Source organism: Miscanthus floridulus, chromosome 10 (genome assembly GCF_019320115.1).
Source record: "Miscanthus floridulus cultivar M001 chromosome 10, ASM1932011v1, whole genome shotgun sequence".
Lineage (NCBI taxonomy): Eukaryota > Viridiplantae > Streptophyta > Magnoliopsida > Poales > Poaceae > Miscanthus > Miscanthus floridulus.
In genome coordinates this window covers 214,597-220,596 of record NC_089589.1, presented here as the reverse complement: position 1 = coordinate 220,596, position 6,000 = coordinate 214,597, and positions in this window count along the sequence as shown.

Genomic DNA, 6,000 nt, shown 5'->3' with positions numbered 1-6,000 from the left:
CTTATATCAACTGTTTTCAAATAATCCCCGTATCCAGCATGGCGTGTATGGGAAACAGGTTCTCATGCCCACTGGTATATGTATACGTCCGCCCAACTGTTGAAACTTTGAGGTATTCAAATTATAAGATATTGTCCCAGATGGTACGCAAAAGAAGACAATCTCTTTGTAAGGATGAAATCCGAGGAAATCAACAGGCTAGTGCCCGTCTGCTTCAGTGAGCTTATTATCTTTGGCTTCATCGAGGACACTGTCAGCATTGTCAAAGTCCCATTCATCATCAGCAGCAGCAAACTCGTCGTCGCCATGTGCAGCAGCAGGTGGTACTTCCTCCTTGTTATTATAGTCACGGATGACCATCAATTCATCATCAGCAAAGCCGCTGTGAAGAAGAGGGCGTCTATTTGCGAGCAGCGGTGGAAGCGTCGGAGACCAATACTAGGGTACTCGAAGAGGAAGGACTAATGATCATCAACATTAATTCATCCGAGCTGTCAAGAGCGTGACTATGGCTCCAACCGGCCCCCAAGTGCGCGGGCTCCTCCTCGACCGACCTCTGGGGAGCCTCTGGGGGCAGGCTCCGCCTCGCCCGACACCGAGGTCGAGGGCTTCGCCTCACCCGACCTATGGAGGCGGGCTCCGCCTCGCCCGACACCGAGGACGCGGGCTCCGCCTTGCCCGACACCGAGGCCGCGGGCTCCGTCTCGCCCGACCTCTAGGGGCGGGCTCCGCCTCGCCCGGCACCGGGGCCGCTGGTTCCGCCCCGCCCAACCCCGAGGGCGCGGGCTCCGCCTCGCCCGACCCCAGGGTCGCGGGTTCTGTCTCGCCCGGCCTCCGCCTCGCCCGACACCGAGGCCGCGTGCTCCATCCCGCCCGACCCCGAGGCCGCGGACTCCGCCTCGGCCAACCCCAGGGCGCTGGCTCCGTCTCGTCCGGCCTCTGGGGGAGGACTCCACCTCGCCTGACCTCGAGGCCACGGGTCCCGCCTCGCCCCAAGGCCGTGGACTCCGCCTCGCCCGACCCTTGGGTTTGTGCTCCGCCTCGCTTGGCCTCTGGGGGAGGACTTTGCCTCGCTCGACCCCGAGGCCGCGGGCTCCGCCTTGCCGGACCCTTGGGTTTACGCTCCGCCTCGCCCGGCCTCTAGGAGAGGACTCCGCCTCGCCCGACCCTGAGGCCGCGGGCTCCGCCTCGCCCGACCCTTGGGTTTACGCTCCACCTCGCTCGGCCTCTAGGGGAGGACTCCGCCTCGCCCAACCTCTGGGGGCAGGCTCCATCTCGCCCGACCTCGAGGTCGTGGGCTCCGCCTCGCCTGACCCCGAGGCCGCGGGCTCTGCCTCGCCCGACGGAGACCCATACCACCGCCAACCACTCCAGGACAGGATCCCCGCAAACGGGATGTTAGGGCCCCGCTCGGACTAGCCCATTAAACAGCTCACCAAGCACCATAATTCGTCCGTAGAGGAAAATCATGGCACGGCTCGGCCCCTATGTTTTTATCAGAAAAAACGCTTGAGGGAAGACAATCGCGAAGACGAGCTGATACTCGACCGGGCCCCTGCTACGGGCGGGGGCTCAAGGAAAGTTGGACTCGCAAGGAGACCAAACGCGCGGTCGCAAAACGACAGACCCCCGAAGGGTCCGATCACAACAAAAGGGAATCACCGTCCCTAGGTCACGCCGTGGGCAACAAAGGAAGGCCAAGGCCCTCAGAGTTCTCCCATTCGGAAAAAGCCTTCGAAGGAGTATTCTACTCCTCCGCAGGCTCGGGGGCTACTGTTGGGGACCAATACTAAGGTACCTAAAAAGGAGGGGCTAATGGTCATCAACATTAATTCATCCAAGCAGTCAAGAGCGTGACTACAGCTCCAATGGGCCTCTAGGTGCGCGGGCTCCGCCTCGACCGACCTCTGGAGAACCTCTGGGGGAGGGCTCCGCCTCGCCCGACACTAAGGCCGTAGGCTCCGTCTCGCCCGACCCCGAGGCCGTGGGCTCCGTATTGCCCGACCTCTGGGGGCGGGCTCCGCCTCGCCCGGCACCGGGGCCACGGGCCCCGTGTTCAGCTTTCCCGCGCAGCGTCTGCGCTTGTTCCTTCTCCCGTGCCTCTGCCACTAGGTCCTGATTTGACCGGGCACACTTGTCGGGGGAAATCATCGCGCCCGCTGCCATCAGGAGCAGCAGCGACAGGCCATGCCTGGCCGCGCACTCCTGCTGCTCACATGCTGTTGCTGACAGGCCACATCTAGCTCGAATAAGGAGAGAGAGGAGCCGAGCATGGATGCAGTTTTGTGCTCCACGCCTGCTGCCACGCCCATAGATACAGCTTTGTGCTCCACGCCTGCTGTCGCGCCCTCTTGGCTCCCCATGCACACGTGGGGACCGTTGCGCCCGAGGGGACCACCTCTGCCTACACCCCCTTGCTGTGCCTGCTGATGAAACACTTGCAACATAAAGCATTTGCTGCAACATATGTCCGAAATAGATGAAATATTTACAACATACGCTTGCAACATACGTGTATGGGCACGGCAACATATACAATATTCAGATAAAACACTTGCAAATTACGTATGAAATAGCTAAAATATTTGAAACATACACTTGCAATATACGCGTATAGTTATTGTAACATATGCAACACCAGATCTATTTTTACAACATCTAGATGACATGTATGCAACATACATCTGAAACATATAAAACATACGGTTGCAAGATGTGCTCATCTACTTGTTGCACCATCAGTGATCGATTTTTAGGTTTTGTCGTAAACCTAATTGGTTACTTCCAATTACGTAAATCAATAGTTCAAACCGCACTCAAAGGTAGGGCATTTCCCATTGATATACGAACTTTTGTACCAGAAACAATAGTATCTCCAACTATAGCCCCTATGGGATGTAAAATATATCTCTTCTCACCATCCCCATAGTGTATGAGACAAATGTATGCATTTCGATTAGGGTCGTATTCTATGGTTACGATTCTACCAGATGTCTTTTTAATTCCGTTGAAAATCGATTTTACGGTATAGGCGCTTATGACCTCCCCACAATGGAGACTCGTTCACGCGGAGCTCAACGTAGGCGTAGAGCTCGAGGTCGCCCACGGTCGACAGGAGGAAGGATCGTGGCATGGCGGGAGGCGCGACGCGAGGCACGAGGCGCGCGACGCAGGGGCAGGTGCATCCGTCCCATCCTTTGGCGCGAGGCACGAGGCACAGGTGCGCACGACGCAAGGCCAGACGCGTTTGTTCCGTCCTTTAGCGCGAGGCACGAGGCGGGGGGTGACGACGTGAGGCGTGGGGGTAGGCGCGTCCGTCCCGTCCAGAAAGAGTGGACGTCCCGAGGGTATCATTATCAATATATAAGAGCACACCAATGGCGTGTCATGCATGCATGGTGTCGGTGGTCCCCGGGCCAGGGCTCGCATCTGGAAACGATTTAATTTTCAAAAAGCCAGTTGGTTAATAATCTCCTAATTCATCTGTTCGATTTTTTTCCCACAAAGGCAGGCAGGCAGCAATCAGTAATCAGTCCGTCAAAATAGCCTCTATTTTCCAAATCAATACTCTAATTCCATTTAGCCACCTGATTGAAATAAAATGCTAATTATGAGTATAGTATGCACTCTTTTGTTGCAGCGTGTCAAAATTCTCTCTAAGTGATGAACACTCCCTCCTTCCCTCCCACTAGATTGATTATTCATCACTGTATATATACATCTCGCTGGTATGGAAGAAAGAAAGAGAGAGAGAAAAATACACATAAAGCAAAGGACACGAAACACCATAATAAATTAAATTCAAATGACAGTTTCAGCAGCCATCACATCACATAAAAAATGGTCCTGATTGAATCAGATATGTAGTAATATTGGCAACAGCTAGTCTGCTATTTGCCACTCTTATCACACCAGGTGCCCAACTGATGTCCAGCAACATATATAAACATACCTACCATTTCTAACAATCAACAAGCTCACTCTTGTTTCCAAATTCCTCCAATAAAATGCAACTGCCACCAGATGCTGCAGCAAAGTAACAGAGTATGACCGCTTTACTGTCTTTTTTTCTACTCCTGCGTCGTATTGTTAATAATACCATGCATGTCGCACATCACAACCTCTGTGCTTGTTGATGACAATGGCTTACTGGGGAGACAAGGCTTGCCTGGCTTAGGGTGGTTGTGCTCACCGCTGTACACAATTTCAACAATTTGGCCATCTATTGTTGTCTCCACCTTCCACTTCACAGGGCAGCTAGGGTGAGTACACTTGTAGTAGCTCCGAGGGAACTCGCTACCTTTCACTTTCTTTTGCCCATATTTCCTCCGGTTGTATCCATCAAGTGATAAACGGCCGCCCATACCATGCCTCTTGGAAGTTTGGCATGCTGTTACTGTTAGTTGATCTCCACCGGCCTATTGGGCCCTTGCCTCTGCTCCCTGATCGGGGGAGCCCAACCCTAACTGGTTGGTAGGCCCCTGTCGCACAGCACATATATATAGAGGAGTGGGGAACTGGGCTCGGGTCACGAGGTTGAACGGAGCCGCCACCCACCTACAGAGAAACCCTAATCCGATCCTAAAGACGTGCTGCCAGCGACGGGATGAGCCCACCGACTCCGCCGTCGCCCCTGCAGGATCACTACCGTACGACTACGGTTCACCACAGCGCCACTGGGTCTACACCGGGCCACTGGTGATCGTCTCCACGGCGATGGACGCCTACTACACCGACGGCATCGGCGTCTACCCGCTGAGGTGCATCCATGGAGAAGAACGAGGATTCTCACCCGGATCTATGGTTACACACAGAGGTACACATCGATTCTAACAATGGTATCGGAGCTAGGTTGCCTCTGTGTAACGCTAACCCTAACCGGGTAAAAGAAACTGAAAAGAGACCGGGGGTGGCGGAAGTCACTAACTGCCGGTCATGTCGCACCGACGTCTTCGCCGGCGCGCGGCAAGAAAACAAGATCCATTCGGATCAGAGAAGAGATAGGGCCCTCGGCTCACGAAGCCGAACCCTAACCCAAGAACAGAACAGATCCAATTCGGATCTAAGAAAAGAAAGGAGTTCCTTACGGATCTGAACAAAGAAGGGGAAGGGAAGAGATTCGGAAAAAAAAGGTTCAACCGAAACCCTAACCCTAATTTGTAACCCCATCCCAAATCGGGTTAATCCCAAAAGAAGAAGGGGAAGGGGGAAGAAGGGGAAGGGAAGAGATTTGGAACCCTAAACCCCTCATCCCAATCGGAATCAAATCCGAAAAGAAAAGAAAGGAAATTCAAGCGAAAAGAAAAAGAACAAAGAAAAGGGGTCGGCACACGAACCCTAACCCCAATCGGTCAAACAAAGAAAAGCAAACAAGATCTAGATCCGATTGGGGAAGAAGAAGAGAAAAAGAAGGGTCGGAACCCTAACCCTAACCCTAGTTTCCCATTCGGATGAACTCGAAAAGAAAAGGAAGAAGAACAATACAAATCCGAAGGGGGAAGGGGTGGATCTACCTCGCCGTGCGTCGGGTTGTCCCTTCGCCGGCACGGGAGAAGAAGCCGAGCGAGGGTAGCTGGCTCGCCGGGCTCGGCCAAGGGGGCGCCGCGGCCAGGCCGCTCGACGGCGGCATGCTCACCCGTTGGGGAGCACGCGCGCCGGCGAGGGGGCCGGCGACGGCGCCATGGTCGCTCCTCCATCTTCGCTCGCTCTCGGTGTCTCGCTGTGGCTGCGCTGAGGTAGAGAGAGGAGAGAGCAGCGAAGAAGAGAGAGAATCAGAAAGGAGCAAATGAAACTAGGGTTCGGGACCGCGGCCGGTGAAGACCTTTTGTTCGGCCGAAACGATCGAACGGCCGTTGGATGAGATCCAACGGCGCCGGATGCACAGGCCAGCGAGCGGCCCAGGCGGGCGAGCGCACCGCGCGGCACTTTGCTAGCCCAGGCCCAGGTTGTGGCCTGGGTGTGGCCGGGCATCGCGCACAGAGCTGGGCCAGGCTGTTTAGC